The following is a 25132-nucleotide window of genomic DNA, read 5'->3' on the forward strand; positions in this document are numbered from 1 at the left end:
TTTGAGGCACAGTCTGTGGACATAGCAGGAGGAAGAGGCCTCCATGCTTGGTCTAGGGGGTGGGGAAAACATCGTGTGCCTTTTTGTGGTCCTTGAAAGAACAATGACCTTGGTTGGTCTGATGAGGAGGGAGCCAGTGCTGAGTTTTACCGGGAGCTTCATTTTAAATTGCAAATGATTCAGGACTCCCCAAGGGGGAAAAAGATGTGGAATAGACCCCAGTGCCTGAAGGAGTGAAAGTGTGTCCTGAGAGCTGCAGCTGTGGAAAGGCTGTCGATGCAAGGATGGTCTGGGCCTACAGGGACCTCACAGTTAACTGTTTCTTGAACTTCCCCCGTCAATCATTTCCATGCTAATCAGTAGCTGTGTCTATTTGGTCAAAGCCTGTGCCACTGCCCTCTTCATTCTTAGACTGCCTTGGTTTATCTCACTGCAGCTCCATCTTAACTAGCTAGAGGGAAGGAGGAAGTTACCCTGACTAGGTCACCTTGCAAGTCCAGCCTTTCACATAGGCTGGCTGCATTCTTGGGGGTAAGGATCATTATTAGCTTCTAAAGGCTTCCTGCAAATCTGTGTCCATCCCTTCTTCATGGGGAACAGACATAGTTGAAACTCAGCCAGTCAGTTAACTGCTAGTGTGGTTGGAAAGACCAACTCATCAGGCCAGCAGTAGATACTAAGGGCTGGGTGGGTCAGGATGTGGGGAGGGGAAGGGCAAATGGAGCTGCCATTTGTTGAGTCCTGCCAAGTGCCAGGCAGTATGCTAAGATTTTTTTTTTCCCTGATTTTCTTAAACTTAAGTATCACAGCAGCTCTTTGAGATAAATTTTCCTGTCTCAATTTTATAGGTAGGAAAAGGGTTTGAGGGCTTAACTCTTAAGTGACTAATCTAAGGACTCACAGTAAATGGCAGTAATGGGATTTGAACTTGGAGTCTTTCTAACTCCAAAGGCCACACCCTTACCTACTGCTTCTGAGGCACGAGATGCAGACCAGACAGGGCCCTCAGGGGGCTGCTTGGTGCTGGCTCTTCTATGTGGAGATTGTGGAAAGGGACTGGAAAAACAAAGAGGCCATTTTTTACTTATTTCATCATTTTAACCAGTTCTGGCCCAGCAACTAATCAAATTTCTGAGAACTTGTCAAATCACATGCTTTCATTTTAAGGTGAATATGTTTAAGCTCCTTTCTCCCACTGGGTAATGTTATGCATTCTCTCCTCCTGGGCATGTGATATGGTTTGGATTTGTGTCTGCTCCAAAATCTCATGTCAAATTGGAGGAGGAGCTTGGTTGGAGGTGATTGGCTTATGGGGGTGGATTTACCCCATGCGGTTTTCATGATAGTGAGTGACTTCTCATAATATCTGATAGTTTAAAAGTGTGTGGTACTTCCCCCTTTACTCTCTCTCCTGCTACCATGTGAAGAAGGTCCTTGTTTCCCCTTCACCTTCTGCCGTGATTGTAAGTTTCCTGAGGCCTCCCAGTCATGCTTCCTGTTAAGCCTATAGAACAGGGAGTCAATTAGACCTCTTTTCTTCATAAATTACCTAGTGTCAGATAGTTCTTTATATCAGTGTGAAAATGGACTAATACATAAAATTGGTATCAGCACTGCTATAGAGATTCCTGAAAATGTGGAAGCGACTTTTTAACTGGGTAACAGGCAGAGGTTGGAAGAGTTTGGAGGGCTCAGAAGAAGAAAGGAAGATGTGGGAAAGTTTGGAACTTCCTAGAGACTTGTTGAATGGCTTTGCCCAAAACGCAAATAGTGATATGGACAGTGATGTCCAGGCTGAGGTGGTCTCAAATGGAGATGAGGAACCTGCTGAGAACTGGAGCAAAGTTCACTCTTGCTATGCTTTAGCAAAGAGACTGGTGGCATTTTGCCCCTACCCTAGAGATCTGTGGAACTTAAGAGAGATGATGATTTAGAGTATCTGGGGGAGGAAATTTCTAAGCAGCAAAACATTCAAGATGTGACCTGGTTGTTTCTAAATGTATATGCTCATATGTGTGAACAAATAGATTATCTGAAACTGGAACTAATATTTAAAAGGGAAGCAGAGCATAAAAGTTTGGAAAATTTGCAGCCCAGTCATGTGGTAGAAAAGAAAAATCCATTTTCTGTGGAGAAATTCAAGTCTGCTGCAGAAATTCGCATAAGTAAAGAGGAGCTGAATGTTAATAGCCAAGACAATGGAGAAAATGCCTCAAAGGCATTTCAGATACCTTTGTGGCAGCCCCTCCCATTACAGGCCCAGAAGCCTAGGAGGAAAAAATGATTTTGTGGGCCAGGCCCAGGGCCCAGCTGTTCTGTGCAGCCTTAGGACATGACGCCCTGCATCCCAGCTATTCCAGCTCTGGCCGTGGCTAAAAGGGCCAAGGTACAGCTCAGACCATTGCTCCAGAGGGTACAATCCCTAAGCATTGGTGACTTCCATGTGGTGTTGAGCCCGTTGGTATGCAGAAGACAAGAGTTGAGGTTTGAGAAGCTCTGTCTAGATTTCAGAGAATGTATGGACTTGCGTGGATGTTTAGGCAGAAGTCTGCTGCAGGGGTGGAGCCCCTCATGGAGAACCTCTACTAGGGCAGTACAGAGGGGAAACATAGGGTTGAAGCCCCCACACAGAATCCCCACTGGGGCGCTGCCTAATGGAGCTATGAAAAGAGGGCTACCATCTACCAGACCCCAGGATGGTAGATTCATGAACGGCTTGCACTGTGCTCCTAGAAAAGTCACAGGCACTCAATGCCAGCCTGTGGAAGCAGCTGTGGGCACTGTACCCTGCAGAGCTGCCCAAGGCCTTGGGAACCCACCCCTTGCATCAGTGTGGCCTGGATGTGAGACATGGAGTCAAAGGAGATTATTTTGGAGCTTTAAGATGTAATTACTGCCCTGCTTAGTTTTGGACTTGAATGGGGCCTGCAGCCCCTTTGTTTTGGCCAATTTCCCCCATTTGGAATGGCAGCATTTACCCAATGCCTGTACTCCTGTTATATCTTGGAAGTACATAACTTGTATGTGATTTTACAGGCTCTTAGTGGGTGATGATACTTTGGACTTTGAGTTAATGTTGAAATGAGTTAAGACTGGGGGACTGTTTAGAAGGGATAATTGTATTTTACAATGTGGCTTGGGTTGTATTGCAGGGCTCCCAGGGGAGCTGAAGAGGCTCAAGAAAGGACATGAGATTTGGAAGGGGCCAGGGGTGGAATAATATGGTTTAGATTTTTGTCTCTGCCCAAATCTCATGTTGAATTGGAGGAGGGGCCAGGTGGGAGGTGATTGGATTGTAGGGACGGGTTTCCTTCCTGCCATTCTCACAATAGTGAGTAAATTCTCATGAGATCTGATGGTTTAAAAGTGTTTGGCACCTCCCTCTTCACTCTCTCTCCTGCCACTATGTGAAGATGGTTTCCTTTCACCTTCTGCCATGATTGTAAGTTTGCTAATGCTTCCTAGTCATGCTTCCTTTTAAGCCCGTGGAACTGTGAGTCAATTAAACCTCTTTTCTTCATAAATCACCCAATCTCAGGTAATTCTTCATAGCAGTGTGAAAATGGACTGATTCAGCATTCCTCTTCCTAAGCAAGAGACTTTTTCAGAAGCTCACACTCATACATTGGATACACACAGATCATTTTATTACCTTCTGTCTCCTTTCTGTTGCACAGGAAAATGTACTTAGAAGCTATTGTGGTGACTACACCAGTAAAGCAATTACATTAATGAGTTTTCTGTTGTGTTACATTCATTTTTAACTTTGGATGTCGTCTAACCTGTCACATCACCTTTCCCCCAGCCCCCACTATCTCTACTCCTGCCTGTGCCCTTAGTGAGTCCTTTTGGTGGTAGGCAGATATATTACACCATAGATGGAGCGTGATTCACACACACAGCGTTTGCTCCACCAAGCTGTTGGTCTGGCGTTTATTGGGTGTGGGTCTCAGGGAGTTGCTATATGAATATCTTAGAGGGAAAAAAGGAGAATGATGAATGCTTGGAAAGCTCTTTCCTGACATTCTAATTCTTACCCACTAAGTGTTAAAGTGGCAATATTTAGTTTGATGATTCAGTCTGTGTAGGGGAATTGGTTTTAGTGCTGTCACCACTGGGGCTCATGAATTGATCCACCCCTAAGGTCTGCATGACTTGAGAGATGAGTTTATTTGGACTTTGGAAAGAGAAGATAGTTTTAAGCCCCATTCACCTTACAGCTTCTATTGTCATATCAAGCCCTGGTTGGTGACTGGTGTGGTGGCACCGCCAAGCATGTCTTGGCTCATCAGAGCAAAATCTCACATTCAAGTCAGATGCTGATACCATGTATGATTTATGGCTGTTAAGCCAAAGACATGAGTAAAGTTTAAAATCATTGGCTTGTCTTGTGTGATTTTTAAGTAGCTCCCAAATCCCTCTGGTCAGCAATGAATGTTGCTTAGGAGCATTTGCAGGGTGTTTAGGAGTGGTGCGGTGGCGGGGGGGGTATTAAGAGACCTTGTTACTTGAGCAGTACCTTTTTGAACATTAAACCTTCCTTTTTTGTTAAAGCCACAGGATGGCTCAGAAATGCATTCGCATATTACCCAGGATTTTTTTTTCTTTTCAGTAAAGATAAATCTGTATATGTTTGATCTCTCATGTTTGAAGGAGATTAAAATAGAATCATTATGATGAAACTCTTTTCAAATGGTTATTCTGTCTTTGCTGTGATGGAAAGCTGGAATAAGTTTTCATTCTGGTGGTTTCAAAACATGATCCTGACATTATCAGTTCCATGCAGGGCCAAGGCGGGAGATGTTTGGGGGATTGTGGGGTGGGGGTAGGGTGGCAAGTGCTCCTTGGCCCACAGTAGTTTATAGCATCCCCCCATCCCTGTAGACATGCCTTTGAGGTTAGATGGTGATGGGAGAGTGTTTAGGTCTCTCTTAGGCTCTTGGAGAAGAGGGTGGCTTGGGTTGCACTGCAGGGCTCCCAGGGGAGATGAAGAGGCTCAAGATATAGTCTTAGTTGTATGAAAGGCAAGCCTTTCAAGCCCTGGGAAGTGGCTCAGGGTACAGCAGTGATTTCCTGGGTCTGGCTCCATGGCTATCTCCAAGGCTAGCAGTTTGCCTTTTTGGTGCCTTTCTACCCCTCTGCTGCTGCTTTCTTCTCTCTCTCTAGCTACTGACACATTCTTCAAGCCCCACTTCAAACTCCCCACAAGGAAACTGAGTTGCTGCAAGTATCCTGTTGCTAGCTAGTCTATATAAAACAGCCTTTGCCTCAGGCACCAAGCCCTGGTCTGGCTTGTTTAGGCCGGGCATGTTTGCCTGGTACCAAGCATGCTGACCTATGACCATGGAACTCTGTCCAGCTGATTTACTCAAAAAGAAAACTGTCAGTGTGTAGCTCTTTGCATCATCTCAGGCTCCCCTCTGGCTCAGGTGGGGTTTCCAACCTTGTTTCCATGAAGGGCCTTTGGGTTCATTAGGGTATCTAGCTCAGAGACTGCGTGAGACAAGTTACCACCATTTAACTCAACCTTCAAGGTGGTTTTTCAATATCAACTGGCCTGTCCACAGTGTACGGAGCTGAAGTCACTATGCCTGTCCTACCTGTATCCCCAATGCCACTTCTTTCTTCCCTCCTACTAGACCCATTCTCTCCATTCTTCTTCTAGCTGTAAAACTGTGAGAACTCAAGCATCTGAGTCTCCCTGACATAGCAATTCTCATGCAGAACAAAGCTAAGAAATGGAAGGGAAGGCCAGGCGTGGTGGCTCACGCCTGTAATCCCAGCACTTTGGGAGGCCGAGGTAGGTGGATCACCTGAGGTTGGGAGTTCGAGACTAGCCTGACCAACATGGAGAAACCCCCTTTCTACTAAAAATACAAAAGTAGCCAGATGTGGTGGTATATGCCTGTAATCCCAGCTACTCAGGAGACTGAGGCAGGAGAATCACTTGAATCCGGTAGGCGAAGATTGCGGTGAGCCAAGATTGCACCATTGCACTCCAGCCTGGGCAACAAGAGCAAACTCTGTCTCAAAAAAAATAAATAAATAAAATAAAAAAAAAATAAAAGGAAGAAGTGATTGTATTGCATTTCTGCCAGCTCTATCTCCTGCTTTGCATTTAGGCTTGCCTGATTTCTTTTAGACCCTGTCTGATTTCTCTTTAGGACAAGAAATTCCATTCAGCACTGATTTGATTAATTTGTTGATCTTGGAACCCGTCCATTGTAGAGAATGTCAAGGGGTTTCTTCTGAACACATTGTAAGAGAATCTGGAATCCTCCTACACCTGGTGGTCATGCAGGAGCATAAGAAGTGGCCCCCTCCCACGATTTATCTGTCAGCTTATTGTATCGCTTATGTCTTGCCTTCTTCCAAAAACTTAATTTATTATTCCACAAGTAGTACATGTTCCTTGTAGATGAAAAAAAAAAAATAACAGGAACAAATTGTTCCTTGATACTTGGAGAGTAAGACATCACACGTTAAAATATTTTTCTAAAGTTAAATCAACTTTAAGCATAGCTTGCTGAGATAGACAAGAAGCCCAGTATCAGGCGTTCCTCAAGGCTTCTTCCCTTGAGAGGAGGAATTTATAAGACTCAGAAGGAAGAGGGGATGACCAGGAGGCTCTGCAGGCCCTAGCACTGAGTGCTCCTGTCTCAGTGGTACCTCCCTGTCCTTCCCCACATTAAATTTCTACCCTATCAGAGTCCTGTGTTGCAGAGGCGTCAGGCTCTCCCAAGGGAGGCCCCATAAGCTCATTCATTCCTGCCTTGCCCAGTAACCTGTGTGGGGCCATTTCCTGATACAGTGCTTGAAGCACATACCTTCATCTCTCCTATTTGGAAATGCTGGTACAATTAATTTGCCTTATTGGGCCAACAAACTGAAGACAAAACATTGGAGGAGGACTTATCCACTGCCCGTCGTTTCCTCCCTCACTTTTGGAAACCCACAAATAATAATGTTTACTCTTTTGTGGAGCAAGGAGAGTCCAGACCTTAGGGAGTTCAAAGCTGGCCTTTCCTTCATGAGTTAGGAAGCAAAGTGCCATATTGCAGCAAAAACAGATGAACGGAAGATACCAGTAAAATTCTTAATGTACTATTTTAACGTATTGATACATAAAAAGAAGGCACAAGTCACCCATGGTTCTTCCAGTCATACTTAACAGCTGTTAATATTTTGTTGTTGACTTAATCTTTTTTTCTATGTATCTATATAGAGGTGTACCAGAAAGGTTGGAGAGAGCTTTTGCAGAGTCAGTATATCGCAGTACTTAAAGAAGAAACTGACACAAAGAGAAAAAACCAAGGGTCTGAAAATAAGTCCAGGAGTTACTTTTCCTATAAGGCTTATTCTTTTCCCTCAGCTCCAGAAGGGGTTTTTCATGAAAAAAAGTCTTCTACAAGGAGCTAAAAAGTGAAACCTCTGTTTGTATGGTGGATATAATTCTCCTTTTAAAAGGCCCCCCTCTGCCCCCATCCCAGGGGAGCTCTATGGCTGAGGACCTCGTAATTGCTGAACTGCATTTCAAATCAGAGTGTAATTGTGATCAAACCAAGTGACTCTCATTACTCCTTTGCCTCTTGCATCAAAACCACTTACATTGACACCGAGCAAAACCGAGCACACTCAGCCTGTGATTCTTGGCAGGCTGGCTTCCCTTTTAATAGGCAGGGTTGCACAAGAGGGCGGGGTAGCTGGTGCCATCTGCAGGGGGAAGGTGGTAGGTAGTGAGAGGTGCTTGTGCTGCTCTCTTCTTGGAACAAGAAATACCCAGGGCTCTGGCTTGCTTTCTGGGAGTGTAGCTAGGTGGGTCCCTGGGCTTTTATTCTAGGCCCCACCTGTCCCCAGACCTGGAAATAATTAGAGGCAAGTGTGCCTGCAGTTGTCTACTGTGTGGTGAAAGCCTGGTGGGCTGTTGGCTTCCTTTTGTCATGTATGCCCATTTTACTTCATGTACTTGGTTGTTGAGATAGCCAGCAACAGTTTTATCGCGTTCAGTGGTTTTGAGTTTCTCATGGTGCCTTTTTAAAAGGCCTGATGCTTCTAGGCACAGAGGAAGGGAACATTCTTCTAAGCCCCTTTGAAGTGGCAGGCATGGACTTTGTTCTCTGCAGACACGTCTTCTGAGAATCAAGCTGTGGATCTCCCCAGCAGGGTGCAGTGGGGTAGCTGGAGGTCATGCGTAGCCTGTGCAGACTTGGAGCACAAAGCTCCTGTTAGCCGGTCCCATTGCTCAAGTGTTTTATTGTCGATGCTGAATTTCTGTTTTGGAATTTAAAAAATTCTTATTTTTAGTTTTTTATAATGAGGAGACACAATTGCTCTCTTTCTTAAATGTCTGGCCTCATTCTTACCTAACAGTGGAATCCTGGATTACATAATTTACTGAGATATTTTTGAGTTTTTTTTTTTTTTTTAAATTTATTTATTATTATTAAACTTCAAGTTGTAGGGTACATGTGCACAACGTGCAGGTTTGCTACATATGTATACTTGTGCCATGTTGGTGTGCTGCACCCATCAGCTCGTCATTTACATCAGGTATAACTCCCAATGCAATCCCTCCCCCCTCCCCCCTCCCCATGATAGGCCCCGGTGTGTGATGTTCCCCTTCCCGAGTCCAAGTGATCTCATTGTTCAGTTCCCACCTACGAGTGAGAACATGCGGTGTTTGGTTTTCTGTTCTTGTGATAGTTTGCTAAGAATGATGGTTTCCAGCTGCATCCATGTCCCTACAAAGGACACAAACTCATCCTTTTTTATGGCTGCATAGTATTCCATGGTGTATATGTGCCACATTTTCTTAATCCAATCTGTCACTGATGGACATTTGGGTTGATTCCAAGTCTTTGCTATTGTGAATAGTGCTGCAATAAACATACGTGTGCATGTGTCCTTATAGCAGCATAATTTATAATCCTTTGGGTATATACCCAGTAATGGGATGGCTGGGTCATATGGTACATCTAGTTCTAGATCCTTGAGGAATCGCCATACTGTTTTCCATAATGGTTGAACTAGTTTACACTCCCACCAACAGTGTAAAAGTGTTCCTATTTCTCCACATCCTCTCCAGCACCTGTTGTTTCCTGACTTTTTAATGATCGCCATTCTAACTGGTGTGAGATGGTATCTCATTGTGGTTTTGATTTGCATTTCTCTGATGGCCAGTGATGATGAGCTTTTATTTTACATTTCTATCGAGGTATAATACATGTACAGAAAAAGTACACAGATCTTAAGTGTACATCTCAGTAAATGTTTACCTCTAAATACTCCTTTGTAACCTTATCACCTTATCCAGATGAAGATATAAAGCACTTCCAGCACTTCCAAAGGCCCTCTAGTGCCCTTCCCAGACAGTGCTCCCTTCCCAAGGGTAATGACAGTTCTAACTTATCACCAACTGTTCATTTTGCCTGTTTTTGAATTTGATATAAAATGAATTCATCCAGAATATATTCTTCTGTATCTGCCTTCTTTCATCCATTATGTCTATGGGATTACCATGCTGTTGTGTCTAGAAGTAGTTGTTTGTCATTGCTGTGTTTTATTCCTTTTTGTGAATTTATTACCACAATTTATCTGTTCTACTGTCGATTGGACATTTTACTTCTTGACATTTTTTAAAGCTTGGTTTATCAAAAACCATCTTTTGATGTTGGCCATCATTTATTCCAATGATTTTTAAAAAATTAGCAGTGGATCTTTCTTTTTTTCCAAAGGAAATGTCATGTAGAGTCCATTCATAGAAAACAGATAAAATGTGAACTGCTGCAACTGAGATGGGGGAGGGTGGCTTGGAGCCCCCAGCCTCTCTGCTTTCTCTTATTCCCATACGATGGCCCTTAGGTGAAGCAGTTTAGCTTGTTGGTTCAGACCTGGCTTCTGGAGTTGGACTGCCTGCCTAGTTTCTCTTTGCTGTACATTCTTGAACAAATTACTTAACCTCACTTTCCTTATCTGTGAGATGGAGTTTTTTTTTTTTTTCTTTTCATAATCCTCAAAGAAAGCATTAAGGAAAGCAGTGCAAGGAAAGCACTGCATGCTGTGTTCCACTCATCAAGGGTGTCATAAATGGTGTGGTGAGTGCTGCCGTCATCACTGTAGTCAGTGTCATTTTCTGCAGAGACCTAGCACTCCCTGGGGCACCATCAGAAAGCCATGGATTCATAGCAGTAGCAGAATCACAGCCTTCATTGTCCCTCTAGTCCGTGAAGATGTGACATGCCACAGCGTGTTGGAATGCCTCTGAGGCCCTCCTCCCTGCTAGGGCAGGAACCCGTGGGCAGCAGGTGCATCGCTCATCATGAGACTGGCAGAAGGTGGGCACTCTCCTGATGAGTGGAACTGGACCCCCCAGAGCCCTACTTCTCAGACCCATTTTTCACTATGTACCTGGGCTTGGTGGGACTACTGAGTCTGCTAAATAAAGACTGCCTGGGGCTTCATCTTTGTGACAGGATGTCCTTGTGGCGTGAATCCAGAAAGAGGTTAGGATGTGAAGAATGGAGCCCCTTTTAGGCTTTTATTCTACCCTGGTTTCCAGCCAAATTGGTCTTTTGGAGTCAGGCCCAGGCCCAGGCCCAAGCCCAGGCCCAGGCCCGTGTGTTGCTGGAAGGATTAGATATTACTATTATTACTGTTTGTAATAACAATAGACAATTATTTAGTGCATGCAATCTCCATTAGATGTGTTATTTAATCTTCCTGACAGCCCTATGAGATAGGTATAGTTACATGTGTTGATCTATGTAGTCCCCACCGGGCACCTCCCCATTTTAACTAGAATTAAATTCCATGAGGGAGAGATTTTTTTTTTCTTTTCTTAACTGTTGTATCCCCAGAAGCTAAAACAGTGTGGGCTCAATAAATATGTGTAAAAATGAATGAATAATTCTTTCTATTAAAGAAGAAGAATTTAGGGGCTCAGACCAGTTAAATGACTCACCCAACATCACACTGCTAGTAAGAGGCTGAGCCAGGTCTGTTTGATTCTGAGCTCCTGCTGGTAACTGTCCTCCTGTACAAGAGTTGGAGGGGAGGCCCCTCCTGAAAGGATGGGATGAGAGAGAGGGATTTTACCTTGAGGTCAGTGTTTGTATGTACCTGTGATAATGAGACCGGCATGCTGCAGAGTACACATGGGACGTGCCACCTGACGTCCAGGTGGGGTCATTCAGGACCCTCACCTGCATGGGTCCAGGTCTTTGCTACCCCCAGACAGTCTGACAGGGCAGAGGACTTGGCGATGGGCTTCCATCTTGGCCCTTCATCAGGATTCTGCAGGCACTGGGCAGATATTCCTGTCCTGGATCCTTCTACAGGGATACTGCAGGGGAATTGATGGGGCAGGAGATGAAATCCACCATTGTCTGACAGAGGTCTTAGATCAGTCCTGTGCTTAGGGCAATGACCGTTCATACTTGGGGATTTTCATCCCCTTTCTTTTTAAACTCTAGGTATTCCCAGTAGGAAACTGCCTGTTGATCATGTTAATCTTAGGGAGACTTTTCAAGCCATTTGATTTTTTTTTTTCCTGACATCAATATTATAGTTTTATTATAGTAACAAATAGTTGTTACAGTGAGACCTACACACATATACAGAATTATATTTAAATTCATATAGAATATTTACATTTTTAAGTTATACTTTTGAAACTAGAAGTACAGCTTAATTTTGATAACAAAGAAATATATATAAGACAAAAATAGACAAGAGTTAACAATAAAAACACAACTATCTGTTGTTATAACATGTGGAAACTTTTTGTCAGAAAGCTACATCTTCTTAATCTGATTGTCCACATCATTAAAATATGGATGATTTAGTGCCATTTTGCCGGAAATTCGTTTGGCTGGATCATAGATTAACATTTTCGAGAGCAAATCCAAGCCATTTTCATCCAAGTTTTTGACGTGGGATGCTAGGCTTCCTGGTTTCCATTTGGGAAATGTATTCTTATAGTCCTGTAAAGATTCCACTTTTGGCCACACTTCATTGTTGGGAGTGCCCAAAGCTCTGAAAATCCTGAAGAGTTGATCAATTTCTGAATCCCCATGGAAAAGTGGTTTTTTAGTTGCTAGTTCAGCAAATATGGTGCCTATCCTCCAAATGTCAACTGGAGTTGAGTAACGAGCTGACCCCAGCAATACTTCTGGAGATCTGTACCAGAGTGTTACTACCTCATGTGTATATACTCTAATAGGTATTCCGAAAGCTCTGGTAAGGCCAAAATCAGCCAGTTTAATTGTTCCTTTGTCATCAGTCAAGAGATTTTGAGGTTTTAAGTCTCTGTGAAGAACTCTTCTAGAGTGACAAAACACAATCCCCTGTAGGATTTGGTATAAATAAGTCTTAACGAGTGAAGAATCCATGTACTGACCAGGAGGGATAGAATCCAAGTATTTCTTCAGATCTATGGAAAGAAACTTGAAGATGAGATATAACCTGGAATCCTGCTTAAGCATATCCTGAAGACTGACTATATTTGGATGATGAAGTTCTTTTAATAGAGAAATTTCCCAAATTGCAGTACCAGGAACCCCTTCCTCTTCACTTTCTAGTCTGATTTTTTTCATGGCTACCACTTGACCTGTAGTTTTGTGTCTACCCTTATACACAACTCCATAGGTACCTTCTCCAGTTTTCTCTATTTTGGTATAATCTTCCATAGTTAGTCAATGGGTATAGCAGATCCTGGCTTATTATCCCGCGGTGGCCACAGCGGCAGCTACCACAACCACGTCACTCTCCGCTCAACTTCCAAGAGCCAGCTTTGAAGCCAAGTGCCGCCATTTGATTTTTAAATGCACTTTTACTCACAGTACAGTTGGCAGCAGGTAATTAACATTAGTGTGTTTTGTGCTGCTATGACAGAATACTTGAGACTGGGTAATTTACCATGAATAGAAACTTATATGGCTCAAAGTTCTGAAGATTGGGAAGTCCAAGATCCGGGAGTCTAAATGTGGTGAGGTCCGTCCTGCTGCATCATCACATGGTGGAAGGTGGAAGGGCAAGAGAGCATACACAGAGAGAACAAGAGAGGGAACTCACAGCCTCAAGCCTTTTTAGAATTGGCATTAATCCATTCATGAGGGTGGACATATTCAAACCATAGCAATGTCATCATACCACAAACTGTAGCTGCAAAGAGTTCCTCTCTGCCATCATTTCTACATCCTTGGAGGAAGAACAGAAGATTTATGAGATGCAGGCAGAAGAACTGAAGATTTATGAGATGCAGGCAGAGAGTGGCTGCTCACCTCCAGGCCTTTTTTTTGCTTGGTGTTTATCCTTTCTTTATCTCCATTTAAGTGTGTGTGTACCCATTCCCACTTAAGTATGTATTATCTCCTCTTCTATTCCATATTGTTCTGTGCTTAGCGTTGTCATTTTCTGGTATTTTACTTTGGAATTCTTTCCAAATTGTATCTAATCTCTGTAACACGCTCTTTACCCTTTCTTGGAATTTCTGACACGGTGTTGGACCCTTTTTTGTGTGTGGCAGTTTTAGAATTACCCTCTGACGTCAGTTGGGTTGAAAAAGTGCTTGTCTCCTCTTAGCCGTTTCTTACCCTGGGGTCGTTTTTAGCAAGTTTTAGTGATGGTGCCTTGCCAAGATATTTTCTTTAAAAGTTACAGTGTAGGTGTCTCCTTATACTTTCCCTCAGCATGCAGGAAGGGGTTTGCATCCAATCCTTATAAGGAAAGATCAAGCTTCTATTGCTCAGGGAGGGTATTGGTTGGCAGAATGTGGGGTTCAGTGGATTCAGCAAATGAGACACCGAAGAGCACAGTAGTTAGGAGCTTGGCTGCGGACACGGACTGTCTGGGTCCACGGGAGGAACTGACGAAGTTTCTTCCTGTTGTTTTATCATTCTTGAGACCTACACAGTCCAGTACAGTAACCACCAGGCTCATGTGGCTACTCAGCAGCTGAAACTGGGCTAGCCCACAGTGGGATGCGCTGGGAGTGTAAAACACCAAGATTTCAATGCCTTAGGATGAGAGATCATTAATATTTTAAAATATGGATGGCATGTTGAAAAAATACTTTGGGTTAAATAAAATATTAGAATTAATGTTCCCTGTTTTTGCTTTGTAGTGTGACTGCCAGAAATTCAAATTATATATGTGGTTCACATTGTGGTTGACGTTATATTTCTATTAGATAGTGCTGATCTCACCTGAGGATAGTAACAGCCCCTTCCTTCTTCATGGGTTGCTGTGAGGGTTAAATGGGTGAATAGATGAATGGTGTTTAATTTGGTACTCGGCATATAGCAAGTATTTACAAAGCCTTAGACAATCATTGTTGACGTTATCGTCATCATCTTATCATCCAGGGTGGAAACCTAAGCTAAGAGGAGAAAGTTTGGATGTGGAGACATCTGGATTGTGGTTTGAGGTAAACTTATCAACCTCTTAAGAGGTTGTTTATGATTTGGGGCTCTCTGGTGTTATAAGTAATCCTTATCCCCTTGGCTCCTCTTTTATATCGGTAATGGAAGGCTGTGTATACAGTTCATGGTAAATCCTGTTACCTAAAGGGATGGCTGCTCACTGCAAAATGCTTTGTAGAATCCCCAGAGGCTTATTTATTTACCAAGCTACTTTGGCTCTTGCAATGGAGTGAAAAATCAGGTTTTCATGAAGCCAGTTATAAATAGCTAACCTTTGGGAAGGGCTTACCATATGCCTAGCACTACGCTAAGTGCTTGCCATGTATTTCTTTATTTAATGCTCACAGTAGCCCTCCAAGGCAAGTGCTGGCCCCACCAGTTTAAGTGGAGAGAAGCAGAACTTAGCATAAGTAACATCTTGCAGCCAGGACGTGAGGGAGCTGGGACTTGAATCTAGGTCGGTCTGATTCTCAAGTTGTGGCACTATTCATTCTGCCTCCTTGGAACTCAAAAAGCAAGTCTTTTAATCAGGAAACCTTATGCAGCACACTGGGTATTTCAGAATGTCTGAGACATTGGAGAGAGCATAAGCCTGAAGGCATAAGCCCAGAAAATGGCTGAGTCCTCAGGCCAGGGTTGAACTGGGTTCTGGAACCAGAGTGGAGTACATGGTGGCCATGGGCAGGTGTGGCCAGGTACTGTGACCAGCAGTGAGAACAGCACAGCCCCGGTCTCAGGCTGTCCCTTTGTGTCAGCCAGGCAGATTTTATAGGATGCATTCATGGACCTGAGGCCCATCCACCTGAGAGGCTTTCCCAAGACCCTGGAGAGGCAGAGATGCTTGACAAATGCATTAACTTTGCCAACGCTGCTTAAAGGAGGTATGTGATATAACATGTCCAAAGACACAGTGTTTTCTTGGAGCAGTCTCAGTACACTAAAACTCTAATGACTGCATGTGTCAGAAAAGGAGCTTCTTTTTCACTTAGGCCTGATGTAAATTCACTGGTGACTTTACCATGTTAGCTAAATTCCAGGAAAGATACATGTCACTGGGTTGGGTGTTTCTGTTGCCGCAGGACATTGAATGATGCATTCTTTAATGAGCGAGTGTCACTCATTGGAGCAGCTGCCTTTCAGGGAGCCTTTCTCTTGAATAGAAGAATTCTATTTAGTATCCCAGTTATTTCCTCTTTGACCCCCTTTCAGTCAAAATATGCAAAGTTTATTCCTCACCTCTTGACATCCAATGCCTGTTAGAGCCTTATTAGCATTTGTTCTCATTGATGTTCATTGCATTTTAAATCTGGCAGGGACGTGATTAAGAGGCAGAAAATCAGTGGACTTGGTCGGCGTGTGACTGTCTGATCGTGGCATGATGACCAGCTCAGCATTTAATCACATCTCTGTTTTCAGTTTCCTTTTATACCCCTGGAGGGAAAAAGTTCAATTCTCAGTTATGCTCTGGCTGGCAGAGGTAGGCAGTGGGTGAGAGGGGTGCAGAATCGGTTGGTCCTGAGTGTGCTGAGAGGCAGGCTAGGTCCTAGGAGACAAATTCTTCCTACCATTCACCCTAGGCACCATCCTTGCATCACTCCCTACCAGAATAAGCGGGCCAGCTGGGCTTATTCTTATAAGGAGGTGAACCTGTGGGATCCCAGTAAATCACTGCACTCATCCTGTGGGATTGGCGGTTGCTATGGATAGAATTGTGTCCCTCCGAAGTTCCTTTGTTGAAGCTGTCACCCCAGTGTGATGATATTTGGAGATGGGGCCTTTGGGAGATGTTTAGGTTTAGATTAGGTCATGGGGGTGTAGACTTCATGATGGGATTAGTGTCCTTATAAGCAGAAACATCAGAGACCTTGCTTCCTCTTTCTCTCAGTCATACGAGGGTACAGCAAGGAGGCAGCCATCTGCAAGCCAGGAAGAGTGCCCTCACCAGGGAACTTAATTGGCCAGCACCTTGATCTCAGATTTGCAGCCTCCAGAACTGTGAGAAGTAAATTCCTGTTGTTTAGACCACCCACTCTGATGTATTTTGTTACGGAAACCTGAGCTAAGACAGTGGTCCTAGTTCCAGTTCACGACTTTGGGAAGCTTACAGAAGTTCCCAATGAGTAAGTGGCACACCCAGGTCAATCTGGGGGCAACAGCCGGTCTCCCTGGCACTTCTCCACCCCTGTATGGATATTGCCTGTTGGGGTTTTGCTTATATATGTTCTCCTCAGGAGGATCTCTTAGCCCTGTCATTATTTTTGGGTCCCTTGCAAAGCCATGTGTAGAGTAGACATTGAATAGACAACAGCACAGTGAATGAATGAATATGACAGCCTGGGACAGAAACCAACCAAGGGAAGAGGTAGATAGATGGAGGAAGCCACAAAGTCACTCACCTTTTCCTTTCACTCATGTCTTGTATATGAGTTTGCATGAATAAGAATTCCCAGAGAAGTTTCCTCTGCTGTCCAGACACCTGCCCACCTGTCAGGGAGCATTGCCTTTGTCTTCAGGAGCAGCTCTGAAGGGTCTCAAACTGTTCTTTCCCACATAGGTCCAACTCAGCCTACTTGTCGGCTCAACTGACACCACCCTGGTGGGAGTCCAAACCTCTGCTTCCATCTGAGCACCAGGCTGGATGGGAAAGAATGAGTTAAAGCCTGCAAGTATGAGTCTGTTGTGCAGAGCAGCATCTAGGTCATTCCTTCAACACAAAAGAAATGAAATACAGCTCGCCTAGCTGCAGCTTGCTGCATGAACCCCGCTGCTCTGTGCAGAATAATACCAGGCGGGCATGAGGCCATTTTAATAAGATACAGCAAGATTAATAAGGGAGCAGACCACATGTTCCTCTGGAACACATAGTCCTGTATGCAGTTGTGAAGGAGACACATGGGAGATGTGGAAGCGGTGGGGACAGGGCTGTGGGAAAGGGAGAGGGAGACACAGGGCCAGCAGCCCCAGACAAAAGCCAGCCCAAGACACTTCCTGGGAGGAAGGGCCGCATGATGACAGGGGTCCTAAACTTGGGTCCAGGATAGGTTTCTAGCAATCTGAAGATGCCCTGAAGCTGTGTGTGCAATGCTGCGTGTGTACCCCTCTAGCCTAACTGGCTATATTTGGGGCTGCACAGGGCCTTTGCCTGTGCCCTCCTCCCTGCCTGAATCAGCCTCTCCCATGGCTGCCTAGTTAGATCCCACTCTGCCTCCAGGTCTCGCTTGTGGAAACCTTTCCAGACCCCCAAAACAGGTCACAGGTGCCCATTGTTCCCTCTCAGGACCCTGTGCTCCTTTTCTTTGTGACATGGTCCAGTTGTCATTGTACCTTAACTTGTAACCGTCCTCCCCACGTCTTTTGCCCACTTGGGTTATTCTGCTTCACTAAGTAAACCGGATTTCCCTGGCTGTTTGTTCATATGTTCATGCCTGGAAACAACTCTTCCAGCCCTGGCTCAACGTCATCTGGTTCAAAAGCCACAATTAGCTGACCACAATCTTTGTGACTGTTAGGTACACATGTTTGAGGGGGAGTGTGGTTGGATTAATTTGGGCTAGTGAGTATATCTTCTAGGATCAGGGTTAATCTAATGGAAACTGCTTTGAAGAGAGGGTCATGTGATAGTGAAACTGCCTTTTGTGGGCGGTTGGATAGTATAAGTGGGGTGAGGAAGCCTGGCGTGGAGAGCACGTGGGCTGATATTTCCACTGTAGTTTCCTAACTAGAGGTGGACCTGAGCCCCCTTTGCCCTCGCCTTGGCTACAGCCCTTTTCCTGCATCCAAAGCAGTAGCTCCTCTGATTTGGGGGCAGGGATGTGCACTTTATGTTAGCATCCCAAGAACTTGGCCCAGTTATTGGCAGGTAGTTGGTGCCTAAATGGTGTTGGTTCCAACATGAAAGAGAAGAGGCATCGGGGGATTTCCAGACTGTTTAGCCTGAGCTGCTTTGTCGGGATGTGTGGTTTATATGGGTCAGCATGAAAGACTGCGGGCAAAGAAAAACAGGGAGCTAGAAGGAGCTCAACATGGGATAGCCATGGGGAATATAGATCACGTGTGTTGGCACTTTTGTTCTATTCACTGCATGCCTGCTTTCGAATTTAATGTTCCTGAGGCATGTCTCAAATTGAGTTATTTATATTTTTTTCATTAAGTTGTAAACTTCTTACAGAAAAGTGTCCCCCAGGTGCCTTATCTGGGGCCTTGATCCCCTGGAGCTGTTCTAGAAATACTCAGTGACTTGGTTTCTGTAAACCTGAACTTCATATTCTTCTGTGCACCGTGCTCAACAGTGCTGCTGCTTTTTGAGACACGTTGACTGCAGGGGTGGGTGTGACTGTTCAGGGATGTTAAAGACTTATGGGGAGTCTGGGCCAGGGCTCCTCTTGTCAATCATGCATTTTGTACCAGTTGTTGCCACCTGGTGATTGTCAGTGTTTCACTTCGAGTAGTAAAGGAAGGGCATCAGCTTAGGCAGGAAAGCTGTTGATGGAGGCAAAGCAGAACTGTAAGCACTCAGTCCCCTGAATCCAGGGCTTATATGAAGCCAGTGTAATCCAGATACTTCATGTACTTTAAGATATGTGAACAGGTGAATTGATAAAACAAATGAAAACACTGGAAGCACAGAATCACTGGCATTTGACTCAGTTGTCACAGTGTACTCTCTGTCTCCTTCTCATCTCTGGCTCAGCAATTTGAGCAGTCTAAGGCCTTGTGTTTAAAAATTGCAACCACAGTTGTTTGTTATTCTTCTCAGTTACTTGGTCTGATACTTTTCTTGTTTTGCTGACAACTGGTCCACACTTAGCTGGAGCATCCATCCCCCTTTCTGTCACCATCTCTTAGAGGCATATGCTTTTCCCTATGGTTCTGACTTTCACAAGGCCGGTGAGAGACTCCCTTGCCCCACCTATTTTGACTAAACTCCTACTTAATCACTTACGTCTTGGCAGGACTCAAAGACCTTCCCATTCGAAGCAGCTAAGCTATTCTGACAAGCAGTTGGTTAGTGTTAAATGGCATTAACTCACATCACCTGAATGTAGTCCTACACCATAGGGGCTGGGGTGGGGCAGGACTCCAGCTTTGACCTCCTAGGCCAGTTTGGTGGAAGGATTTAGGGCACAGATGTTGGAGTCCAACCAGCCCCTGCTCCCAGCCTGCTCTGTCACATTTTGGTGGGGTGGTCACAGGCAAGTTTGTCTTTTCTTGTCTGAAAAATGAAGATAACACCTGCTTCCTAGGGTTTTTGTGGGGATTAAACAAGATCTTCTATCTTTACATTAGTTAGTGTGATGCCTGGTACTGAGTGTTCAGTAAATGGTAGCTATTTACTGGTATTATTGTCTAGTTTATAGATTTTGATAAGACAGCTCCAAATTTTCTATTTTGAAAACATCAAAATTGTCATGTTTCCTATGTGACATCCTGGATCTTGATGAGGTTGAACAGCGCTGTCTTATTCTTGGAGCACTGGGGGAGTATTCTTGGAGAAGATTCAGTGAAATTCTTGACTAAAGTGCAAAAATCCCAGAGTTTTGTCTGTTTCCTGCTCACTGAACTTCACGGCAAAGAGCTCTTCTGGGAACCTGTCCCCTGTCCCTGCCTCCCATGGCACTGATTGGGAGTCCATGCCATGCTCAGGGCTTTTGCTGCATCCTTTTGAGCAATTCGTGAGGATTTGCATTTTTCCAGTGCTGCCAGAAGTTTTGGTACTGTACTTTTGTGCGCCGTTGTGTGTAAGTGGTGCTACAGAATATTTAATAAGGTCAAACATAATACATGTTTGAAAACTGTGTAAGTTGAGTTAGGAAAACAGCTTTGATTGCATGAGTAATATTTAAAGTGCCTGTTAAAAATATAGTAACTTTTCTATCAATAATAGAAAACCTTCTGAGCTCTGGAGAGATTTTTAAAGCAAGATCCAGTGGCTCTTGCCCGTCTTGGTGAAAGTTTTCCATTAAACAGATGATTCATATTACGAGAGTGGAATGATTAACATGAATTATGGGGAAATTATTCTAAGACTTGAGTGTCTGATTTATGAATGGATTAGGAGGCAGATTGCTTCACAATTGTTTTATTAAAAGGGAGAATTTTAGCTGACTAACCAAGACCCTCCAGAAAGAGGGTTTGCCCAAGATTGGTATTCCTTTGAGGGGCAATTTCTCAGGGTCCTTTATTTAAAGAGGGAAACTTACTTCTAGGGAAGAGCGGCTACCTGCTTCTGTCAGTTCTGGAGTCGACTCTAGAATTCCTCCCAAACCTGACTCAATTAGAAAGGCTTGAGAAAGCCAGAACTGCCCCCTGTGGGGTGAACCTTTGCATCCTGGGCATGTGCCAGAGAGCTGGGAAGAAACCAACTTAATTCAAGTTGGTCAGAGATTCCCATGTGGATGGACACAATGGCTGGGGCTCCCCTCACTTGTTTACTGGCCCCAGCACTGCTTTCAGGAAGGTCTTAGTGGAGATCCCTGGACTGAGAACTGCAGCCTGGGAGGAGAGGGGATGACCGAGCAGGGGAGAAGCTGTGGCAAGCTGGGTGCTCTGCAGAGGCATCCCACAAGCTTGGGTTGGTATCCTCACCAGAAGTATGACCTGAGGCCCTACTGTGTGCCAGCACCTATGCTGGGCACTTGGACATGAGTCCTCCCTGTGAGGAGCTCACATTCCATCTGGGACAGCAAATGAGATGACAGTGTCCTGCAGTGAGCATGAAGGAGCAGTTTACATGCAACTAAGTCACCTGATCCTAATGGCACCTCTTTGAGGGAGGCACTATTAGCCCCAATTTACAAATGAGGGGCCTTTAGGCCACATGGTAATAAGTGACAAAACCTCGGATAGGACACAGCTTTGGCTAATTCCAAGTCTTGGCTCTTAAATCCTGCTCTATCCTCGGTATAAAATGGTAGCTAATGCTGTGGTGTCATAAGCACTGAGTACTGGGCACTGTCCCACCGTATAGGCTCAGGAGGGGCAGGTTCAGATTTTGCCCTTTTATACAGTCCCCCTGTAGTTGTTTGTTAGGGAAATGGGTGAATTGCCCTTGTCTTAGGTGGGGAAGCTATAGATGGAGGCAAGGCAGAACTATAGGTGCTCCTGTCTCCTGGATTCAGGTATCACCAGGGCTGTGGGACCCTCATGCAGAAAGCTCTTTGTTCTGCAGCCTTGTGCTTGTGTACCTCATCCAAAGGCTGTGTAAAAATGACTCAGTTTTTCTTTGGCTTTGTGCAGATTCTTCTGTCAGGTCACTTAGGTTTCCACTGGCAGACAAATCACTCGTAATTTGAGTGTTAAGCCCCATGGTGCCTGGCACATGGCAGCTGCAAGAAACATCACCCCGCTCCCCAACATCCTTGCCTCTAGCTTCGAGGTTGATGAAGCAGCCACAGGTGGGCAGATGGTGCTTAGGTATTAGGGAAAACTGCTTACGAATCTCGGTATTTAACCTCTGTCCTTCTCCAGTAAGGCAGCCTCTGTCAGAAAGGCCTGTGAAGGGGCAGGCTGGGTGTTCACTCCCCCATGTGATGGAGGTTAATAAGATCAGAGTTTACTTAGAATCAGAAGCAGGAGATGAATGGGTGCGGGAAATAAGCAGCAGGGCTGGGTTGGGGCAGGTGCAGGGCCCTGGGATCTCAGGCTATTTATGTAGAGATAGGTAAACAGAAGATGCGCCTGCACCTGTCCACTCACTTTTACTGCCATCCACATGCTTCCTGCAGAGAAGGGCCTCCCAGGCCCATTCTGAGCATGGATTTGTGCAACTCAAGTCTGTCCCCAGTGACTGGCTTACCTAGGCTGGTTCTGCAGGACACCTGTACCTTGCTTCTAGTGCTAGACTTCTTTAATTGGGGGGTTCTTTGCAAAATAAGTCCCATTTTCCTTTCACTGAGGTTATTTCAAAAAGTCTCCATTTGTGTTTATCCCCCTGTATTTATTTTGCACCTGGTATCTGCCTGGTGCTGAGAATATGACGATGGATAAGACAGCTCTAGTCCCTGCCCTCCAACCCTACATTGTCTTCTGACAGCTCTAGGACAGTAAGGATTCTTAACCTTTGTGTACAGGTGAGGTAGCTGAGCCTTTTAGAGCAGGTTGGTCACTTACCCAAGGTGATGCAGAGCTGTGATTCCAATCCAGGTCTTTCTGTCTTTAGGTTCTATGCTCTTAACCATGAAGCTGAACTGTGACTCAGTACAGTGAATTTCTGGTAGAGCTTCTCAGGCTGCAGTTTGTTTCTTGGCCTCTGCACTTGGGACTTATGGATGCGTAAGCCAATATTTACAAGTTCTGAGTGGGGTCACTTCTTAGCAGTGTCCTGTGTAGAGCATAAAATCCTTTTGTAAAGAAATGAGGTATATTTAATGCATGTCTGTGGTGTGAGTTTTTGGCATCCCTGGACCTATTTTATTCTGTTGGGGACATACTTGTACTGGAGAGGGAGAGCTAGGTAGGTACTTGTGGGGTAGATGCCCATCTCAGATTATGAACTTTGGAAGGCAAAGTCTGGATCTTATTCATCCTTGATCTCCCATACTTAGCCTGATACTTGCACAAAGATGTGCTCAGTACGTGTTCACCTGGTAAAGGAGGATTGATTACTGTCATGAGGGCCTCTGAGGCTGAATTACCTCATGAAAAAGTGTGTCCCCTTTGGAGTCAAACTGACCTAGGGTTGAGTTGAGCCTTGCCACCTTTTGACAGTATAGCCTGGCAAGCGATTTAATCTCCCTGAGTCTCAGTTTCCCCACTTGAGGATTGTGGGAATTAAATTAGTGCTAAGTCATTAGCTTAGTACAATGCCTGCCCATGTTAAGCCAGGGGTTGCAAACTATGGCCCTCAGGCCAAATCTGCCCTGTCTGTTTTTATAGAGGTTTATTTGAATGCAACCATGCTCATTCTTTTATGTATTATCTATAGCTGCCTTTGCACTACAATGGCAGAGTTGAGGAGAGGTCAAATGGCTCACAAATATTTGGAGAATATTTACTACCTGGCCCTTTACATTGAAAGTTTGCCGGCTGGGCGCGGTGGCTTACGCCTGTAATCCCAGCACTTTGGGAGGCCAAGGCGGGTGGATCACAAGGTCAGGAGATTGAGATCATCCTGGCTAACATGGTGAAACCCCATCTCTATTTAAAAAAAAAAAAAAAAATTAGCTGGGCGTGGTGGAGGGCACCTGTGGTCCCAGCTACTCAGGAAGCTGAGGCAGGAGAATGGTGTGAACCCCGGAGGAGGAGCTTGCAGTGAGTGAGTGGAGATCGTGCCACTGCACTCCAGCCTGGGTGACAGAGTGAGACTCCGTCTCCAAAAAAAAAAGGTTGCTGACGTCTGTGTTAAGTCGTTAATAAATGGTAAGCTGCAGTGGTTATTGCAATATTCTCATTATCTATAATTTCACCACCTCCCTTCTAACCCTTAAATAAGTCACTTTTAAAGCAATGACCTTCTTCTGTACTTTTGAGTTTTGGGAGGAACTTCTCAGTGCTTGATGAACATGTTTGTGCTTCCCTTGGTTTTGGTCTTGATGGCTCTGAAGATTTGGGTGGAATTCCTTCCCGGCCGTTTTCTTCTGGTCTCTTGATCCCTCATAGTTTTGGATCTGTCCTCAAAAGGTGGCATTTCTTCCACCTTCATCTCTGAACAACTCTCCTTACTGAATGGCTGGGGCTGAGAGGAACACTTAAGGGGGAAGCTCGCTGTAAAATCATTGTGTTTGAAGCTCCCTCATGCTTCTGGGAAATCGGGAGAGACAGGAGCTCCTAAACTCTGGGAACATGAACTCACTCAGGGCCTTCACTTCTTCTCCGAGTCTCTCTGCCCTGTTTTTATGGGTGAAAACCTCATAAAACGTGAAGGCAAGTTTTTTCTCAGTAATTTCCTTTTTAAAAATGTAATCTTATTTTTGAATCATAAATGTAATCTATGCAATTTGTGGAAACATGGGAAATGAAGGCAACGGCAGCAATTCATCCAACTCTTACCACCCAGATAACCACTATTAGCATTTTTTAGTATATTTCCTTCCAGATTCCTAATCATGTGTAAATGTTTACATAATTGAAATCACGTTGTTTAAACAGTTTTATTTCCTGCATTTTTACTTATGCCATAAAGCATTTCCTCTAGTGTCCGATATTCTTTAAAACCACAATTTTTACCTATGCGTGTACACGTGCTTCCCATGCATCCACTCACTCAACAGGTATTTCCTTAGTGCCTCTTATATCCCAGACCCTGTGAGGTGACTCTGATACAGTGGTGAGTAAAGTTGACCTTATCTCTCCCTCTACAGAGCTCACAGTCTAGTAGGGCATATAGAGAGATAATTAATCATTGTAACATTGTCATAGCTCAGGCTGCTATAACAAAATACCATAGACTGGATGGCTTAAACAAAAGACACTTATTTCTCACAGTTCTGGAGGCTAGAAGGTTCAAGGTCAAGGTGCTGGCAGATTCAGTTCTTGGTGAGGCCCTCTTCCTCACTTGCAGATGGCTGACTTCTCGCTGTGTCCTCACATGGAGAAGAGAGGAGGCTCTGGGATCTCTTCCTCTTATAAGGAATCCCTTCATGGGGCACCACCCTCAGGACCTCATCTAAGCCTAATTACTTCCCAAACACTTCACCTCCAAATATCATCACTTCACCTCCAAATATCATCACATTAGGGGCTAGGGTTCTTTTTCAACATGTGAGTTTAGGGGG

The 25132-nt window shown here is 44.6% G+C and overlaps 1 protein-coding gene and 1 pseudogene across 1 annotated transcript in view; one reads left to right on the plus strand and one right to left on the minus strand.

Annotated features, from left to right (window-relative positions):
• SPOCK1 (SPARC (osteonectin), cwcv and kazal like domains proteoglycan 1) overlaps nucleotides 1-25132 on the plus strand; it is a 515600-nt gene that overhangs the window by 109345 nt on the left and 381123 nt on the right. The window lies entirely within an intron of this gene.
• On the minus strand, nucleotides 11668-12795 carry LOC103244593 (cyclin-dependent kinase 1 pseudogene; annotated as a pseudogene).

Source organism: Chlorocebus sabaeus, chromosome 23, assembly GCF_047675955.1.
Source record: "Chlorocebus sabaeus isolate Y175 chromosome 23, mChlSab1.0.hap1, whole genome shotgun sequence".
In the NCBI taxonomy this organism is placed as follows: Eukaryota; Metazoa; Chordata; class Mammalia; order Primates; family Cercopithecidae; genus Chlorocebus; species Chlorocebus sabaeus.